This window comes from Ostrinia nubilalis, chromosome 1 (genome assembly GCF_963855985.1).
Source record: "Ostrinia nubilalis chromosome 1, ilOstNubi1.1, whole genome shotgun sequence".
In the NCBI taxonomy this organism is placed as follows: domain Eukaryota; kingdom Metazoa; phylum Arthropoda; class Insecta; order Lepidoptera; family Crambidae; genus Ostrinia; species Ostrinia nubilalis.
The window spans coordinates 7,177,817-7,198,912 of NC_087088.1; the positions used below are offsets into that span (position 1 = coordinate 7,177,817).

Genomic DNA, 21,096 nt, shown 5'->3' on the forward strand with positions numbered 1-21,096 from the left:
ATGTGTTCATTATTAAAAGTTTTTTAAAAAGGATTGATTTCAATGGGGTAACCTGGTAATTTAAAGAAACTGACGACCCATTACAATAATATGGCCTTTTTATTATGAGCTTGTGCGATAACCTACAGACACCTTCAGTCGGTATCAAAAGGTTCAAAGGCTGATTCAAGTGAGATGCAAGAATGTCGCCGTTGTGGGTACTAGTCATTGAAAAGATGAATGCGTCGATTTTTATATTGGCTCATGCAATAGCTTTTAACCTTAAAATTGAAATATTCAACTATTAGCAAAGGCTTAGTGTTCCTTGGCGATAACCTTTTATCTTGCAAATCAATCGGTCTTGCTCTCTTTGCGTATGCAACCTACGTCCTTGTAAATTGGATGCACATCGGAATGAAGAATGATGAAAAAATGGAATACTACTGCCACATGTCGGCCGCACGTTTCGGAATGGCGAACCGTTTGACCAGAAAATTGAATTCGCGTTGTTATTTCGTACGGGCAGATTAATTAAAACTGTGACGTGCACTCGTAATTTACATTTTCCCGCATAGTGCGTATATGACGTTTGATTCCATGAAAATTGAGTTAATTATTTGGTCAATTGAAAGCTTTTTCTGATAAATGGTGAGTTTAATCAACACTCGTTATTAGTTCGGTTCATCATCATCATCATCATTTCAGCCATAGGACGTCCACTGCTGAACATAGGCCTCCCCCAATGCTTTCCATGTTGATCGATTGGTAGCGTTTGATTAGTTCGGTTGCGTGTGTATTATTTATTTCAGGTAAATCATGCAAAGTAATCTGTTCACGTGTTTTATCAAGAGTTAATGTTTTAAATCTCTGAAACATATCAAGTGAGATTTTTCGTTCAAAACCCTATTTGTTTGTACGCTATACCGCAAATTTCTGCCAAAAAGCTCCAACCCAAAATGTTATCATAAGTACAAATACAAAAGGCTTGAACGAGGCACTGAATTTTCATTGGAGTCGACTATGAGAAAATTTAGGAAGGTTTAAAGGTTCGCATGCCACCAGAACAAAAGCGTTCGCAAGGCGGCCTGTGAATGGCAAAACAAGGGCAAGGAATTTTAATAAAATCCTTATTATCTATTCACGGCAGCAGTTACGTTCTTTTACGAGTCAAAATGGCAACGAAGTTTCGTGGCGGGGCCACTTCACGCGTTTCCTTGTCGCAACTTTACTAATATCTTAGGGAATACCGCGCGCCGTAATTGTGATCGCAACAGAATCAGGACCCGCTGAAAATGGGCTGGTCTGTACACGGAATCTCGTTAGGCTTATGTTTGCGAGTTTCCTGGGAATTTAAAAGAATGATTTGGGTATTATTATTTCATTTTGTTTTTAACCCTCAAGCAGATAATAGTAACCAAATATGCTTGTTCGATTAAGGGACATTAGGTAGGCCAGAAATGTATTTTGTTTACAGTTTCATGTGAAGGTTTGTACAATTAATCCTTAACCTTTTCATAGACTCATAGTTGATTGAATTTTTGATGAATATTACTCCAGTTTCATATCCTGTTCGTCAATTTCACAAAACTATTTTATGTTCTAATCAACCAAATGGAAATTCTGCTTTATCAAAAGCCATATCATTGAGATTTACGACAGTATGAATCACGAGTTTTATAGATCTATTCAGATTTTCTAGTTATTTAAATATTGATTGGATCTTACTTGATGATTCCTTAGCCGTAATTTAGTTATCAGAAAATTTTGCTTCGTAAAAAGTTTTTTGAACAATTCATATCGAATTACCTAGTCAAAACAATACCTGCTTGCACACTCTGATTACATATACTTTGACACTATCAAGCCCATACCATTAGACATATTTTAGTACACCATTTTATAAATTCAAACCTTCTGTAAACATTTCGAGGAACCCAATTCCTATTTGTCACACGATTCCTGAAACTTTTCAGTATCACTTGATGCGACAGAGACAAACTCGGGAGCGTCGTATATCGGGCCTATGCCTGGGTGCGGAATAAATTTTTGATTACGGTCCCGGGTTCATTGATATTCTTGGGAGGGGCTCGATACGACCTTCAAGCCGGGTCTGCACTTAGTGGTAATTTACAGTTTAATTACTGGCTCTGCCGCGGGTCGGGCCAAATTTATGCGCCGCTCGCCTTCGGACACTCAAAGAGTCTATGCTCGGAAGGACCGTGATTGAGATCGATTTTTATCTGATGGGCACTTAAAACGTGATTGACGATATTGATCTTTATTACAGGAAGATGTAAGACAGTAATTTGAGGAATGTAATACCTAAGACCCAGAAGAATCAAAACAAATGACAGACTACAAGAACTTATGCGGTGCTCGCCATCGGTCGCTTAAAGAGTCTATGCTCGGAAGGGCCGTGATTGAGATCGATTTTTATCTGATGGGCACTTAAAACGTGATTGGGCGATATTGATCTTTATTACAGGGAGATGTAAGACAGTAATTTGAGGAAAGTAATACCTAAGACCCAGAAGAATCAAAACAAATGACAGACAAGAAGAACTTATGCGGCGCTCCCCATCGGACACTCAAAAAGTCTAAGCTCGGAAAGACCCTGATTGAGATCAATTTTTATCTGATGGGCACTTAAAATGTGATTGGGCGATATTGATCTCTATCAAAGGTCCAAATTCCATGAAAAATCAAAACAAATTACTGACTAGGAGAATGGTAGAGTTTTACATAGGTAACCTTTAATACACTTGAGAACCTACTCCAACTGAATATGTAATCAATCTGTTTCTATAAATAAGAAATATTTTTACTTACTTTTACATTAATGTTATATCACCACACACATTCTACGTAAACATTGTTGAGTCACGAACCAATTTTCATTGCGCTGTATGCTTGTGATATTTCCATAGAATTATATTTTCCGATCCTTCGCATGGTTTCCGCGTGAAAACAAGTTTTATTGTTGCTTACCGTACAATTTCTTTGAAACATTTTCCAATATAAAGGGAAACCTTAAATATTTGCCCTTTATATGTAAAGAAAGCAACTTTGTGGTGAGTAATTGAATACCATACCTCCTCAGTACCTATAAAATATGTTAAGAAAACAATTCTTCTTTAGTAGCGACAACGTTGTTTTAGTCTTATTGGAATCTAAAATAACTGCTTTCTGGTCTGGATCCGGCAATTTGCAGAGCAAAAAGTTTACTTTGTGGAGACCTTGAAGCAATTACAAACGAAACGAACGTTAAGCACTGTAAATGGAGTTCATCGACCGGGACAGTTCGATAGAATGACTGGGAAGTTAAATGAGAAAGGGATCCGTATTAAGCGTGCATCGAGTGACGTTGAAAAATCGTCACCAATAAGTCTCGTTTCGCATTCGGCGCGGTCGTCCGTCACTGTCGCCTGTGACGTCACCTCGCAGGGTCGCGCCAATAAATGTCACCGCATCAACCGCCCCGCGAAATTAGCTCAGTTTGTCCTTACAAGTTCATTTTTTGGCTGTCTAGCTCGACTTTTGTTGTTGTCATGGTGCGAAATTGTAGCTGCGACTTGACTAAACTACTCTTGGGCGCGTTTTGAGTTGACAAACTTAAACTTCACTTGTTGGGTTTTTATTGGCGATCAAGCTGTAGTTCCTGACTACACAGGAGTTGCAGCTGTGGGAACGGGATGTGAGAATAGTCCCGTAATCTTTGGCGCAGAACACTTTGAGCATTTGAGCATAATTTATGAAATACTTCGCTAGTTTTGGCCATTTAAGGAAACTTGTTGTTGTAAAGATACGAAAAGTCAACGTTGAACATATAAGTACATAGGTATTTTTAAAAAATCCTTGCCTTCGAGGTGAATGTTTGCAATATCCACTAAGTAACACCTTGTTGTTTAACCGTTTGAAACAATTCGAAACCTAGTCGCGTACTTAGAACCTAGACCACTATTCAACTTTATACAGATACACCTCAAAACACTTTTAAAATGTATTTCTACCAATAATGAATTCCTGGAACAGCTAGGAGCGGTTAATGTTAAATTAGATGAAAAATATCGCTCATTAAAATGTTCGTTCAAGAAACTTGTCGCGAACTTCCATTAAAAAATAAAATGGCTTTAAACCGCAGAACACACTAACAGCAAACGATCACTTGAAACTTTCAAACACCGCACCGCCGCCGGCGCTCATGACGTCACACGCTTGTAGCCAATAACTGTCAGTTTACCGTCGCAACATACAGTTTCAGCGAAAATTAGCTAACTTTGTCCACACAAGTTAACCTGTTACCGGCTGCGGCTGGTAAATAACTAACTTTGTATTTTATTTATTTTAACGCAAGCATTGCTGTTGCTGAGCCGTGGTTATATTAATGAAGCAGCAATCAGTAAATGGAGTAAATATTCGCTCTTATTTATTTTAGTTACTAAGTAAAAAGCATTTGGAGTTTTATTAAATTATCTCATTGCTTTCGTTTCTTCAAAATAATAAACAGATTAAAGTGACCTTTATTTATTTAAGTCATATGTACTAAATTAAATATAACGCTATTTAAAGGCAGACAAAAGTCCCAAAACAAAAACCACGACACACAGGGTCGCGGTACTGTTGGTATTTTAAAATGACTCCGCCAGTCTGTCTGGTTTAGGTACGTTATAATGTCACTTTTAGCACTTTTTATTTTGTGTTGTAATTTTTGGCCTTATTTGGCGCTGAACGAAGCGAAAAAATATAAAAACTGATATTAATGTTACTCTTATTTTAACATGTAGACTCATTGACAATCATTTGCTTTTAGCCAACGAAAACAACGCGATCGAAGTTTCTTAGTAGACTCATATCTTTTAAGAAACATATTTTAAGAATACCTACTTACGTGCCCATATACAGCTGAATTAACACCGAATGTATCGTGTGAGGTAATATTAATGATACTGATATAGTTATATCTCTGTTTCGGTTTATTTATCATAATGCATATTCAAATTGCCAGTATTTGTTGCTATTGGAATATAAAATCCGACGTACTGGATTTCTAGCAACAAAATAAACAACAGTTGCTCAGCAAATAATAAAGGCTATTACCATTGTGCCTAACGTCAACATGGCATTGTATTGTTATTTTAATCTCCACAAAAGCCATGCTTTTAATAAAATTGATACTGCATATTGTCACCTCTGCCGTGAAAATACTTCATTCATTACAATGGATGTGAGTAAATAAGCAAAATACCTTGCGTCAACTCGGTAACTAGTGTAGCTCTCTGTAATGATATAAAATTGTGCGCCAAAATAGAATGTTATTTCATCATCATCATCATATCTTCAGCCACAGGACGTCCACTGCTGAACATAGGCCTCCCCCAATGCTTTCCACGTTGATCGATTGGTAGCGGCCTGCGTCCAGCGCTTCCCTGCTACCTTTACAATGTCATCGGTCCACCTTGTGGGTGGACGTCCCACGCTTTAATTTACTTTTCTTTATTTCCTAATTACTACTTTCCATGAGGTGAAATGCAGGCCAAAAGTTTTCTTTTTAGTTAAAAAAAAGTGTTTTTAATATACAATCTTCCGAGACTCTACATGTTGTTTTTGACTCTGAAAATAATCCAAGTTTGTTTGATGTTTCATTTAAACTTATTTAAATAGGATATCCAAAATATACGTTAATATTTCAAGAGGATGACTTTAAGAAACGGGTTCAACGTCTTATTAGATTAAAATTGTAAATGTTTGAAAATAAGCTGGTCTAATTTTCCGTTTATCTCTAAAATATTGAGCCTTGAATCCAATTCCGTATAATTGCTTGAGAATAGGGCTCTAAGGCTGGATTCACACCTGGTGTTAAAATTCTCTTGAGGTTTTAATTTAATTCGATACTTATTGTTAACTTAACGTTAAGAATGAAATAAAAAAAACTACATTCAAATTAAAAGAAGGACTCATTATCGTTTAAACCCAACAAATAATTACACTATGCAACAAATTTAAAAAAAAAAAAAATTCACTGGGTTCACAGTATGTAATTATGATTCACCACTTTAATAGTGTTTGAAATATTGAAATAAAATTGTTGTATCACATCAAGTTTATTAGTGAAACGCATTTATTGATTTTATTTAAAATTGTACGAAATATGGACATAGATTGTTATTCTACATTAAAAAAAATTTTTTTTTGAACGATTGGCTTTCCTCTTATGGTCAGTAGTGTCAGTATCCCTCTGAAGGCTCCAACAGTAATCTGCAAGCATCGCTGGCTCCCATCTACCTTGGTAACGCTTCTCATACTCTGCTATTTCTTGATGAAATCTTTCTCCGTGTTCATCACTTACTAAACCCATGTTATCCGGAAAGAAACTTAAATGGGAGTGTAAGAAATGAATTTTCAATGACATATTGCAACCTAGTTTGTGATACGCATCCAGCATCCTGTTAATTTTTTCATGAAAATCTGGTGATTTGTGATTGCCGAGGAAATGTCTTGTAACGTCTACAAAAGCCACCCATGCATTTTAGGGTCCGTGGCCGAGTCCCCCAGTATTTGACGCACCCGTGGTGGACGCCCCCGATTTAAATAAATTTAATATCATATTTTTTTCGGCTTTTGCACTAAGTACAGTCAACGAAAAAAGTTTCACAAGCTAATTATTATACTAAACTATGCATGTTTGACGCTATTTATGCAATCTGGGAGCAAAATTTTAACCCAAAACCAGCAGTAGTAAGAAACAAAAAACTTTTGTAGGAATTATTTTCATTTCATTAGATTCATTTTTGTGTTTAATTCTACTGGCCTAATAAATATTTATTCGTTTATAAAAAATTTTGTGCCTGACTGTACATTTGATTAAAAATTGCTTCAAATCGAATTTAACTGACCGGGGGCGTCGACCACGGGTGCGTCGAAAACTGGGGGACTCGGCCACGGACCCGCATTTTAAACAACATATTTTAGGCACCCACGATTTGTCTTTATTTTTAATGGCAATTTTAAAAAAGCTTCGTAACACGTCTCAAACAGAGGCGAAATTGGCTTCTTTTCACTTTTAGGAGGAAATTGACCACAAACGTAACAAAATAAGTCAGGAGAATTAACACAAACACGCGGCATTTTGTAGATTTATGAGTAATCTAATTGTTCTGATGACTTTTGTACACATCAATGATAAAATTTTATAACTACCCTCAACCAAATGTTGCGGAACGTAAATAAAGTAAGATTTCTATTATTTATGTTTTGGGACGTGATACAAAGTTATGAATTTGTTTTCTGTTGTTTACTAAGTATACCTAATACGAATCATCACTCGGGGTATCAGTGATTTTTTTGGTGTTGCATAGTGTTATTAATTATATATTTAAATGACTATTCTTTTAGATTTCAGATACTCACTTTGAACCTTAAATCTTTTTGCGAATTGAACTTCAGGAAAATTTTACACATACTCGTACATTTTCGATTTTCAGTTTTTATCGCATGTCATTATGTCCTAGAGAGTTAAATCGAAATCGCTTCTAGAATATCTGTGTGCGCTCCTTTAGGAATTAGCGTAGTTTATCTATGTACCTCTTTAATGCTGGCACTAAGTCACCCGGTAAATCGCGTACTTTACTCGTGGCTTAGGTTAAATAGTGTAGCTCCGGCCTAAAGGTAGCGAGTTTGCGCTCCCTGAAATATCTTAGCCCCATCTAATAGAAGCTAGAAGCTTCAGGGGCAACTTCTTTCAAGTTTAATAATAAATGTCCCTATTCCCAATTCAACTAAGAATTTCATGTAAACTTCGTTAACTACGTGAAACGTTCTTTGTTCGGGTATTCCCAACGTCGTAATAACGAAAATCGCTTATCTGGAATCGAGTTATATGAAAGTAAGCTGCAGCTATTTGAGTTCATATGGCGTTCTTTTGTAAAGTTGGAGCAGAAAGGTTTTAAAAGGTAACGACTATTTTCGTTATTAATGGATCACATGGGTTCAGGTCCTTTACCTTTTGGTTAAAAAGCCTGATATTTAGATGTTATTTTATTTATTTATACACTCCGCAGAGGTGTCTCTAGATGATTATATTGTAACCTACTCTGTTTCAATACCTCCTAGATAAACTAAGTCGTAAGCCCATGTCTATGTAATTTCCACCATTACAAATTGACACTTAGTAACTCCGCAATAAAGATTTTGAATTTGATATTTGAATCTCTTTTATAATTTAAGAAAATTCGTATTTAATTGTGATGATTTAAAAAAATACGAATTTATCAATGCTAACTAACCTGTATACAGAGTTCAATCAAGAAACCATGATTGTATAGACTTATCTGGGAAAGGTATAACAGTACATAATGTGCCCAAACAAGGCAAGATTTATGCGAGGTGAGGACCCCGTGTAGCGTGAGCCTCCTATGGGAGGCAAGACATATCGTGTACACGCTACGCTTAGGATACAATACAACCTTGGTAGTATAGCCCATATAATGCAGAAAATTCTGTCCGATTCAAAATCAATGGTATGGAGATGTGAATAACTTTTTACAAACATAGGTTAACAAATAAACTGGCCAAATCGTCCTTTCTCCTTAAGTACCTAAATTAGAAAGAGTTATATTTCCGAAGTAGAGAAAAATAACTGTATTCAATCATAAGCAACCCTTTTCAAATAAATAGGAGTTTTCTTGACATAACTCCTACATTGTACCTAATATTATTAGAATCGACTAAGTATACTGTCCCTACAAACTTACCAGTAAGCAATATTAGTATTTTGTAGCATAGGCAACAAATAATTGTGACTGGCACTCAGTGAACCAACTCACACTCAAAGTTGTCCTTATCACAACAAAGAACAAACTGGAACTTACAAACGAGGTAAAAGATGGAGCACAGTGCATTGCGTACTTTGTTCGAAACTCAGTCACGTACTTCCTTACTCTGTCGTCTATCTACTGTGTCCTAAAACAAATGTTGCTGTATTGCAAGTTCGTGTAACTCAAGCCTTCAGATTTGGTGTTCAGTTAGTAGACTATAGTGTCCATATACAAGAGAGCCGGACAGAACTATACTTATACTAGGGTTGCCAGCTAGGATTCGCCCTAGTTTGTAAGACGCCAGAAACACGTTCAGAAGATATTTAAATAAAAAAGTGTGTGTTTGGATAATCTAATCTAATCAATAAGAGTACATTGTAAATAATAAAACAAATTAATTATGAAAGAAAATGAAAACCAACGTTTTTACTCTTGTCAAATCAAAATCAAAATTATCTTTATTTGTATCGACTAATTAAATTTGTACTTACAAATTGTCAAATGCTCTTAAAGAGCCTATACATGACTCAATTCTTTTTTTGCGCTTCGAGGAAAACATTTGGCAAGTGCTGAGAAGAAGCGCCGCAACAAACGTATGGTGCGTCCACACTGGGTAAACGGGCTCGCGCGGCAAACTCGACATCCTGCTCACTCAAAAGCAGGGTGAGCAGGATGGATGACCAGCGTGCCGCGCTAGCCCGTTCGCCCAATGTGGACGCACAATTAGTCACCTATGTCGTAAAAATATCTTGTCAAAAGAGAATACAAAGTTCCCGAAGAATTATATCAATGGCTTTTAGTTTTTTTATGGGTATCGGTAAATCAAGCGATGGTAGCCCTAATACCTAATGTGCTCGGACAAAGCAAGATTTATTCGAGGAAGCAGCAAGACCTACGGGAAGCAAGACGGATCGTGCACGCTGCGCTAAGGAAACCGTATGTCCTTGGCCTGTTTGCCCTAACCTCTCCCGTGGTTAATGACGCAGAATCATAAACAGGAACGTCCCTGGGATTGTTCTGGACATAAAACGAGCGGGATTATATTGTCAAGTTGCCCGCAAAATAGCCGTTTTATTTATTCTTTACCCAAATTCCGAGTTGTTATACAAAAATCGAGACCGAAACGGATTGGATGGAACATTTTTTGGTCATTATCTATACAGTATTTACAGTTTAGGGTGAATATGTTACGTGGCTATAGACATTAATTCAGTCATGATGTTACCTCATACCATATGAGTAAAGAAACCGGTTTTTTACTCATATGCAAGAGCATAGGTAAGAAAGAACCTCGGAAAACAGAATGTTTTAAAACAGAATACACTCAAAAGCATTACCACTGTTAGGTATGTAGTACCCAAAACCTACCAATCCGGAAATATTAATAAATGTACCAAAACCTGCAGACATGGTACTCAATAAGCCAACCACGTGGATATTGTAAACGTTTACGGCTGACCGCACTCGCCTCCGGCCAATCGCTGGCACTGGCAGGGTAGATAAACTCGGGACTCCTTTGAATACGGAACAAAAAAAAAAACAAACTGCATGTAACGCCATTTTTATTCTAACTGACCAGTGTTTGTGGCGCGATTCGTATAGGATTTCCACTGAATTTAAAGCTGTATAAAGTTTCGGTTGAACGCAGCAGATACTCGTACACTCAAATGAAGTCAAAACTTTTGAATCACGTCAAACATGCCAGAACAAGGCACGCTACGCTTTTGAATACATGATCATAAAGAGACCCGATGTAGTTTTGAGAGGATTCAACAAATTGAAATGTTCTATTTTGGAATTACTCTATCTATATCTCTATATCTCTGAAGCCATGTTTGATCGATAAAAAGCACTACTTTACTAACAGCAACTTCGTGTGTGGTATGGAATTTCTAATTGGTATGAATACCTTATGTCACCTGAAGTTGGTAAGATTAAAAAATCTTGGAACTATAAATCATTCAAATTTTGGTTCAAAGCACCTATCCGAGCATGACGGTATTAGGTGAACTATGTCTGTACCACAGATGCCAGAGAAATCTTCTTGCGTCTTCATCTTCAAACATGTGCGAGCGAACACGAGCAATGTTCAGGTCGCGAACGCACATTAAGAATCAACCACTCACTATGACTACTGCAATTTTTATTTCCATGTGTCCACTGACGACCAGACTCAATCTACTCGCATGCCAATGTAGGTCTTAACAAATCCTCACAGTCCTCAAAATCAAGTGCAGTATTTCAATAGCAGTATAACAGTAGTTTACCTGACAAAGCACAACTCAAACAGTTCCGCGAGCATTGCCAAGAGACCGGCGAACTCGAACTGCATATCTGAGAGCATTGTTCGCTCACTAATAACGTTTGCATTAGCCGTTAGCGCTGAGGAGCGTTGACTTTTGTATTAATGTCACAATTTCAGTGCAACTTTTCGCTTGAGAATACACCTTTGGAAAGTTTTTGTTGCTGCTTCAAATGAGAATGTACTCTATTGAAGAAAACTTAAGGTACAAAGTTTGGTTTTCCTAATAAAGTTGCCTTGTGCTATGAATGAGAGTGACTTTAGAACATACATAAAAACAAGCGCTCTTAACATGAGTTTCATATAATAATGAAGAGAAAAATAATGTGACGTGTAACTGAGATATCAGCATGTAAAGTTACTCATATTGCTAATGTATCAAAGAGAGATCCTTTTGATTTTTGAGAGACTTTTGTACCCTACGTGCGTCATCTTTCTCCCCATCCAGACATTTCTTTGTAATTGACGTAGGTACTAATTTAATAAACGTTATTCATACCTAAAAAGAACCTGGAAAAGGCTAAAAAGCCGCGCTCCGTAATTACCTGTTTACTTCAGGCTAACAATTTCTCTTACCGAGATACAAAAGATATTGCAAAATAACGGTAGCGTTATTTTTAGGCAATACAATTTTATGTTTGTAATTTACCCGTAGATTACCCAACTCTCGTTTCAATCCAATATTGTAAAGGAACAGAAATTACGAGATCATAAGGTTATAAAAACAATTTACTTGTAGCTGCAGGGCGAAAAAAATATTGAATTTCTTCTTTGTTATACCAGCTTTTTGTTTCTCAACGCCAGTTCTTTGAATTTGCCTGTGCTTTTGATTTCTTTGGTGCACTTCGTCATACTTTTTTTGCTTAGCTACTTGACCTTAAAACATCGCGGAAAGATCTAATAGAGAGATAGGAACTTAAAGGCTAGGTTGTACCATCTTACTTTAACTTTGACAAACATCAAAAATCTGTCAAAATCCTTACAAAAAACACCGATTATATTATCGTTAAAGTTACGGTCAAAATTAGGTGGTGCAACTCAGCCTAAAGTTCTAGGTTCGATATTCGCGTGGCATTTACCCTGTGAAAAAAACTATTCGATTGCCTTATATCAGATGTCTATGGTACGGTGGCTCTTCGAGTCAGACATAAGGTTTATTTTCTAAATTGCTACAGCACTCAAAGAGAAGGTTCTAAGCTTGATCAATATGTTTAGTGCCGTGCAAATTAACTTAAACTTATCCAATGTTGCTATATGGTCAGTCAATCCATTGTACGTCAGACATCTATGGTGGCTCTTAAAGTTTGACATTAGGTAAAGAACAAAATCTAAGCTTGATATGTTGATTATGCTCAACGAAAATCCATCGCAGCTAAAGAGCAAATAAAGTCTGGCATCGGTTCTGGCGCTTACATTAAAGAAGACGATGCCACATTTGGTTAGAACGACATGATAATGTTGATCGAATCGCTACCATTTCACGCGTTACCTGCCCAAAGTTGGCCGATTTAGTTTCAATGAGGCTGTAACTCCGGGTAAGAACTTGTTACATCAGTTTGGGTGCTGGTAATTTTGGTAGTAAATTGATCTGCTTGATGAGCTGCTGAATATGCATAAACAAGAGGTCCAATTTAAATGCATGAGGCCTAACATTTTATCATACGGGAGTAAAATGCAGGATTAAAATTGAATCATATGAGAAATTGTAAACTTTATGTTTTCGTGATCCAGTGATACTCCTCCATGGTCTATTAGTTACAGAATTGGACACCATGAATCCTAGGTACTGGATTGGTTCCCAGATGAAAAGCACAATTTGCAAAATGTTTGCATTGATTTATTTAAAATCTTGGTCAACATCAATTAGTAGCAAAATCAATAGAACTAACATTTTAAAAACCTAGAAGTCCTATAATAATCCTTTAACATCTTTATTTGAAAGACGTCATTTAACAACGTTTTCTTCCACAATTTGAGATATATTCTTATAGGGTATGTGCCCTATTTGATGAAAAGCATCAAATAGGACATTTCTTTGACCTCTTCCAGTGAATGTTACAATAATAAATAAAACTTTAGAAGGCAATATCGCCGCTTAGGACCTTATATTACCGTCGGCGAAGGATAATCTTAACAAATGCGCCCAGCCGTAGGCGTTCGATTCAACTGTAGGTCGGTACGACGGGATGTTATGTATATACGGTTTTTTATGTAACTTCCGATTCGGAATTAGAGAAGGAAGAATCTTGAAGAAATAATTTGAAAGATGAATATGGGACGACACTGGGCTAAACAAAAGCTTGTCATCAAGAAATAAATCAGCGATACTTAAGAATCAATCTTTCAAGTTATCACCCCCATCCATCAAGACAATGTCTTCTAGAACATTTATGTTAGCAAAATTTTATAAAAACACGACCACATATTAAGCCTTTGAAAGTATGTTTGACGTGTTTAATCACGTGATCGAGTGATCCTTTTAACAAAAAAGGTCACCTAGAATTTTCTATATTTTCGTCAGAAAAAACGCTCACAAAATATTGATACAAGTCAACCGCCCACTCCAAACCACCGCAACTTTATATTCGCTGAGAGAGCATTTAGGGAGTTTACACATTATGCATGCAAACAGGAACGTAAGGTCCAGCGGTTAAATCGGGGAAGAAACACTACCCCACGAAAATGCTAATGGAAAATATAGAAAGCGCTTTATAAAAACAGAACAATACTTTGAGCAACATTAGAGCCGACCAAAAGCACTTTTAACGAGATACGAATTTAATCGCCTTATAATTCCAAACATGAATTTCAGTTCCGAAGAAAAAATTACGCTGAAAACGATTTTTAATTATTCACAGTGCTCTCAGCGGCCAAACAGAGGAAGAGGCACAAAGTATTCAATTAGACATGAAAAAAGCTTTCTTAGATGACAACCTGAAACAGAAACACTCTCGGTCCTGAATAATAAGGAAAAATGGTACTTGCTAAAACATTTCGGAAAACGTCTCAGAGCCGACACAGTAATTACGTTAAGCCAAAATAACACATATTTTGTAGGCCGAGTTTTTTGCGTACATTCATAAACCATGACTAAGTGAGAAACGACAAAATTCCTGTAGATTTCACAGAACCCTCCTTAAATATAAATACTCTATGGTTTCATATAGAACATCAGTAACTGGTAAGGTATTGTATAATATACGACTACATGATTAACTTTTCGTGTGTGTTTAACTTTTCCTAATTCAATGAATCGGAAAGTCAAAATATGTACGAGAAAATTGTCAAATGATTCTCGAGAGTTTCAGCAACCAGTTTCTCAGAACGATTTCGTTACCTCAATAAGATTCATTAACTCGTATTTTAGAATCGATACACCTTAAAATAGTCCCTGGAAATGTAGTATTTGATATAGATACTTATATTAATTAAGTCGGTAGCTTAGTTATGCCATTAGTAGGGTATGCAAAACCGAAAGTTTATCAAAAACCGATTTTTTTTTCGGTTTCCAAGAAAAAAAACCGGTTTTCGGTTTTTAATCGGTTATTATCGTTCTATTTTTTTTTTCAATCAACTCGTAGTTACATACAGCGATTTGTTACGTCCTGTCCGTTTTGTGTTAGATTACATTATTTAAGAGAGGGTTATAACAGTTTTGATAAATTTAGCTTATTCATTAGGCATTATAGGCACATAATGCATAATGAATAAGCTAAATTTAACTCAAGGGATGGTAGTTTATCTCCATTGCAATTGTACGTAATAATTGTCAAAGAATACGTTTTTAAAATTCATTACTCTGTCGGTTTAGTATTTTGTTAATTACCACCATGTACGTAATGTACATCAAAAACGTATTTGTTTACAATTACGATTGATATAAGCAATATCTTAAATAAAAAAGTAGAATAAAATGTAAAAAGCTTTATTTGTGAACGTTAGGTGGTATTTCTGTCAAATTTCAATACACTAAGTACCTATTACAGTAATAAGCTTCTGCAGATATCGCAAATAAATGAGATTCAATGTTCAAAACAATTCAGAAATAAAAACTGTTCAATTCACTCACACATAGGTTAATTATTCACTGCAATAATCACCAACTATCTGAATCGCGGGGTGGGTCATGTCAGGTGGCTGGCGGGCGCGGGCGGTATGAGCACAGTATATATGTTACGGTTAATGTGATAAATTGAAAATTATGAATAATAACCGGTTATTATGAATAATTACCGACAGTCGCGGTAAAAGTGATAAATTAATAACATTTAACAGTGAATATTTAATCATTCAACCTTAGTACTAACAAATATCATAAAAGAGAACAATATCTTGTGTACGTGCTCTTGTACAGCCAAAATTTTTGAACGTTTTGATATCATATATTAATATAATTTGGCATAATGAGTTTGGAATGTTTCTTGCATAATATTACTTTTCCATGATGCCCATAACATAATGTTTTGATTTAACCCTTTCACGCATATGGGACACATTTGTCCCCACATAGTTTTCACGATTTACAGTAATACTGGTTAAGTTAAACCATTTGTAGTTAAATATTCTTAAATTTTATTATTACCTTTTATGATTATGCGCTAGAAATAATAAAAAACTCGATTACATGTGTAAAAAAATACTGGCACAACATGTGAAAAAAAAATTCGTTAGACGTCAAAATTGAAAATTATTTTTTTATTACTTATCGACTTTCTGCCACTGTGTTTCTTTCAATTTTACATTCAATGGTAAGTATAATTATCGTTTCACTGCATATTTTCGTTTATTTTAGTACGAGTTAGGAATATTATGTAAAAATCTAATTGGGACACGGGTGTCCCTATATGCGTCAAGGGAAACTTGGTTCTTACTAAGGATATTGTTTGCGTCGTTATAATTTGTATGTTTATATCGATCTTTTATTATAATATTCATACATTTTTTTGTAAATCATAATTATGTCTTCAAATCGACATAAAAAAATTCGCTCAGGAAAGACGAAATTTTGGAAGTCATGAAGTTATGATGGCTGATGATAGTGTCAATGAGGATGGTTTCCTCCTGGATAAAAGGGCGTCTAGTGCTGGACAGAGGTCTCCCCTGAGGACTTCTACAACGATCGTTTCTGTGCTGCTCGTATACATGAATGTATACTAGAAGCACAGGAACATGTGGCCAGGCACACTGCATCATCCAATAAGTTCTTATCAGTTGGCGACACTTGAGAAATTTTCTGCCCTCACTTCTGCGAGCTATGTGCCCTACCCACTGCCGCGAAAGTTTGACAATTCTGCGGGCTATGTCTGTTACTTTGGCTCTCCTGTGGATCTCCTCATCAGACTTTGGGTGACTTTGAGCCTTCTCATGAGGCCCATTGTGAAGTAACACATCTCCGTTCCGTACGCCATCACTGCCAACACACATTGGTACAAGACTTTCTATCAAAGGTCTTGATACACTGCGGTATTTTTGATAAGAAGATGTCGCGAAGCTTCACAGATATTGTCCCCCGAGTAAGATTCAACGATTGTAGTCACGGCTGAGACCTTGGAAGACCTAGAATCAATGCTCTATGGCCTCAGTAGAGGTTCTCAATAAATGGGATTCAAAATGAATATGGACAAGACGAAAAAATTATGTCAAATATCCGTGTTACAACACTCCTTTGAAGATTGGAGACCGAACACTCAAAGTTGTTCTTGGAACAAACAGTCAAGTTAGGTAGGTCTAACTTCAAGAAAGAGGTCTATGATGAGATGAGAATGAAACAAAAAAATACGTAAGATAAGACGCTATCTATTTAAAATTTCTTATTATAAATATTAATATTATGCTTATTGATTAAATTTCATTTGTATTTTTAGTGTGGTTTGTATTTATTTTGCAACAAAAGCATCGAAGAATTTTATTTCCAATATATGAGGCAATGTATACCTTAACGCATATAGGGACATATGTGTCCCCTACTGAAAAACACTGAAACACATAGCACTTATATTTTCTGTACTACTTTTATGTTAAATTAGACTAAAATAAATAGATATAACTAAAGAAAAAATAATTTTATGGTTTGGATTAGTTATAAGCGTGTAAGGGTTAAAGTGAAAAATAGGTTAAGGTGCGGCGGGGGTGGCCCTTGGGCCACCCCTAAGCCGCCTATTTAGTTTTATACACACATAAATGACCTCATATTAATCACATTTACCAAATCATGCGGTAATTATTCATAATAACCGGCGATTATTCATAATTTTCACATTTATCACTTTGACCGTAACATATAATATTTATCTACTGTGGTATGAGTCTTAATAATAATTATCGGGAATTCCCCGTTCAAGGGTAAACGACGGAGTAACCAAGTGACAATGTTGCCAAGTTATAAATTGTAAAATAACCAAATATTCGTGAAATATCAAAATACCCAGGTTATATTATAATAAAATGATATTGCTTATTTATGGAATTTGTTACCTGTATACAGACAGAAAAACCGATTTAAATCCGGGTTTCGATTTTTAAAACCGGTTTTAGAATTCGTCGAAAAAGGGCAGTTTTTCCGATTTTTCGGTTTCCGATTAACCGGTTTTGCATTCCCTAGCCATTAGTAACCGATTTAGAGCGGGGCATTCCGAGCCTGCGGGTCACCGGTTGACCAAGCACGTGCGGTATTCGGGAGGTCAGTCCCTATTCTAATAACCGAATACAGAGTAATTAATTAGGGATTTTGAAGTCTCCAAGACTTGTTTTTGAATCATTGATTTCCGATTCGGATACGAATCTGAACTAATCAATAAGTTTGATTCTTAAAGGATATGTAAATTCAAGCGCTTCAAAAATATTACCTCGACGACTTGTGATCAAATTTTCTAGTCTAGGTACCATTCATCATTTATATGAGATACAAGTTGCTATTTTATATTCTGAAGAAACAAGCTATTGAAATATTCGACTACAACACGACTGAACTTGTAAGGGGAATATTAATCAAGTTACAATTAATTAGAAATTGGATTGTATAAGTAATCAAGCAATGTCTGGCAGTCGACAAGTTGGTTTTTGCTTGTGAAAAACATTTTTCAGATAATTATTCGAAGCACGCTCGAATATTTGTACCCGTAAAAGAAAGTCTGAAAGAATTCTATTACTCTGAAATCATTTTGAAAGATGCCGCTTTCTTCAGCTGTCTCGCTGTCATTCACCCTGGGGCGCAATTTTAAAAAATGCTGTCAGCATAATATGAATAGACGCTAAACCCATGTTGGGTGTCAAAAAATTGCGCCACAATTTTATATTTTTCGAATTAGATTCGGTTGCGATTTGACTTTACACGCTACCTTTAAACCAATTCGGTATATCTTTTTTCTGAACCTAATATTTTTTATAAAGCTAGTAACTAATTCCTTGCTTTTTCGACACTCCACAGTTTACGTGAAACTGACAGCTCGTTAACTATCATAGGTGTAGACTCTACACTGTCTGTCAAGTGACAACTCACTTCTGTTACAACTCTCCTCGGTCTCCTCTTCAAATTGCTTGTTTCTTAACTTATTGAATTGTACATTTATACGTAACTGAGGAAATTAACCAAACTTCGCAGAGATTCCTAATCGCGCTTTCCTCTTGCGTACCCAATTCAATAGTTTAGACAACTCGACTGATATCAAAAACTGATAACTAACATTCTGTCTGACCTATTGTAAGGCGCAACTTATAAATGAGCTTTGAAAGTGGATTACGAGATTCATACTGTTTTCACCTCCAATATCCTTTAGGGGTCGAAGTTAAAAGGTGATATTTGTGCGTTTGTAAATAGCAAATTTCTAGCGATATAGCGGTGGACCTCAGCGTTGAGGCATAGTTAAGCCACCTAGAGAACTTTGCTTGCCGCAAACAATTTCTGAAATGCGGGGCACGCCAGCTCATACAAGTGGTCAGCGAATGGCTCGTCTCTATTGATCTCCATTTTGTGGTTTGCGCAGGTTTACACATCGTGTATTTTTAAATAGGCTTTAAGTGGCTATTTTTAGACGTTTCTATTTCTGTCTCATAAATAAGCGTCCACTTTTGAGCTTATTGAACGGCCAGGCCTGGTGGCGTGACGTTGAAACAACATTAAGCCTTATTATGTCACATTCCTAAGTGAATGTTCAACAAAATCGCTTCTCAGAAATTTTCTGACCTAGCCTAACTAGGTATTTAATATTTCAGTGTGCTTATGCGTTGTCTAGTCGTCATAATATTTAAGTTCGACTTAATTTAGGACTACTAATTGGTTGACGAGTTACTTGACATAATAGTTAAAATATTAATTAATTTCGAATGTAAATTAAAGGTTCTTTTTCCTCGGCAACAGTTCTCTAGACACCGTATTAATATAAGATTGATTCAAAATTATTTATAATCCGATTCTGAACCTTGTCATTTGGATAAAGCCAAACTATTGTCTAATAATATAGACTCCATTTTGGTAGCTCTACTTTAACTAAAATATTACGAATAAAGCTTTTAAAATTATTATATTTAAAGTAAACAAACTTGTAGCTGGGATTAGCTAGAAATTCAAAATTCCTTTACAAGTCCGCGATTCTCGGAACTACCCACATACATTTTATTGAATGACTTTGGTATTTCTAACTTCATCTGCTTTACTTGCTTTTCTGAAAGTAAAATAAAACAATAAAACAGTTCAGTAAGTAATTCTACCCATTGTTTATTTTCACTATCCTGTGAGCTAATTCTATTGGAACTTTTATTCTTTAAATAGAGCGTAGCAATGTTTAATCACTAAGTTAAAGCGTTAATTACTTCTACTATCTTACATTTTTATGGTCTGGCATATAATATGGCTTAATCTGACAGACAACTGTATGTAATCTCCCTGAGGAGAGAGTCATCATTGTTTTCACATTACCATCCTTAATTTATCGTTTTAGCCATAAAGGTGAGTATAGACTCTAGTTTCAACTCGGCGCAACGAAACAGAAACAGAACAATGAGCTGCTCTATGAAATGTTCTAGAGTCAGTGTCACCCTTTCTCGCACCAAACGTCGTACATTTCACCTGTATTGTACCATTCGTGGAATCGTTACATTACATAGAAAAAAAGCTCTAGTTTATACTTACCTTACGACGTCCACAACTACGCTCTTCCTTAACCAAACTAAGAATTGCACACAAAGTGAAATGTCTTCTTTGTCACTTCCATCTCGAAATTCCTACGCGTTAGATAAACAATGCTAATATCGTATCACAACACTTTCCCACTTCTCACTTTCCCTAAAAAGTCCTTCGCACATCGATAGTAAAAAATAAAGTTATTCCTGCATCCTCATCACTATTCCGAGCGTTAAGGCGACAGCTGCTGCGTAATTTACACAGACTATGCGACGGACTGGGAAGTTACGACGAACTATCTGGTTTGTTTTCACGTGTTTTATTACTGAAAATTCACAACGAAGTTCACAAAAAAAATTTAATCCTTAATTTTATATCAATCTACGAATCAGCGGTTTCAAAATAAGCATCTTTTACAAAACCTATTACTATAGTTGAAGCTTTGAATTGGTTGGACATAATCTATTATTAATTAACAATGTCAAATATTACTACTAACATTAGATGTAATAACATTGTTACTAACATAATTGGATCTTTGTAATCTGAATAAATGAAATTTATTATTATTATAATCTGTAACTGAGGCTGAAACTTATATTATAGTTATAAGCGTTTTGTTTTTGTAATATGGGATTTTGTCACAATTTGACTTGATACCACATAAAGGCGTTTTTTTCCTTTTTTGGCAACCCTAAAACCACCTACGTCACAACAAACTTACTCTTTTATTTGCACAGTATTGTAATGGGTTTCAACTTTCAACGGTATGTTTACTATTCAATTAATAATCAAATAATTGATTTCCCAACGCCTACACATTCCGAGAAAACTTATTAAACAAAGCAAATACACGGTAAAATTAGAATACGCGTTCTCGTGTC

At 35.8% G+C, this 21,096-nt stretch overlaps 1 protein-coding gene across 6 annotated transcripts in view; it reads right to left on the bottom strand.

The window, feature by feature from the left end:
* LOC135088130 (very low-density lipoprotein receptor) overlaps positions 1-21,096 on the bottom strand; it is a 278,825-nt gene that overhangs the window by 192,234 nt on the left and 65,495 nt on the right. The window lies entirely within an intron of this gene.